Below are 989 nucleotides of genomic sequence, written 5' to 3'. Positions count from 1 at the left end.
AGTCCTTCAAAATTCTTTCTCTTCAGAGCTTCTATTCCATCACTGTAAAATATACTGCCAGTGCATTGTCTTGAAGGAACCAGCTCACACTTAGATTTGAGACAGTGTCAGGCAAGAATCTGAGTAATCACACTTTCTGTGTCATTCATTCTTTCAAGTAAAAATGGTATTCCCTAAAAAAGAAGTCAATACAGCTCACAAAATGGTTTTGCTGACACAAACATTCCATTTGGAATGCAGTAGAAAGATACACATGGGTTTTCCATTTAATCATATGAGATGTTTTGAAAATGAGGACCCTACAATAAATAATAGATGGAGTTAACAATTTTGAACAATTCCACCAGGACATGTTTATTTATTTTTTTTTTTATTTTTTTTTCTCTTTTTAATTTTTTATTGGTTGTTGAAAAACATTATAAAGCTCTTGACATATCATATTTCATACATTAGATTCAAGTTGGTTATGAACTCCCAATTTTACCCCAAATACAGATTGCAGAACCACATCGGTTACACATCCACATTTTTACATAATGCCCTATTAGTAACTGTTGTATTCTGCTACCTTTCCTATCCTCTACCATCCCCCCTCCCTCCCCTCCCATCTTCTCTCTCTACCCCATCCACTGTAATTCATATTTCTCCTTGTTTATTTTCCCATTCCCCTCACAACCTCTTATATGTAATTTTGTATAACAATGAGGGTCTCCCTCCATTACCATGCAATTTCCCTTTTCTCTCCCTTTCCATCCCACCTCCTGTATCTGTTTAATGTTAATCTTTTCTACCTGCTCTTCCTCCCTGCTCTGTTCTTAGTTGCTCTCATTATATCAAAGAAGACATTTGGTATTTGTTTTTTAGGGATTGGCTAGCTTCACTAAGCATAATCTGCTCTAGTGCCATCCATTTCCCTGCAAATTCTATGGTTTTGTCATTTTTTAGTGCTGCATAATACTCCATGGTGTATAAATGCCACATTTTTTTTA

The sequence above is a fragment of the Marmota marmota genome, unplaced genomic scaffold (assembly GCF_001458135.2).
Source record: "Marmota marmota marmota unplaced genomic scaffold, marMar, whole genome shotgun sequence".
NCBI classification, from domain to species: Eukaryota; Metazoa; Chordata; class Mammalia; order Rodentia; family Sciuridae; genus Marmota; species Marmota marmota.
This window is presented reverse-complemented; position numbering follows the sequence as displayed.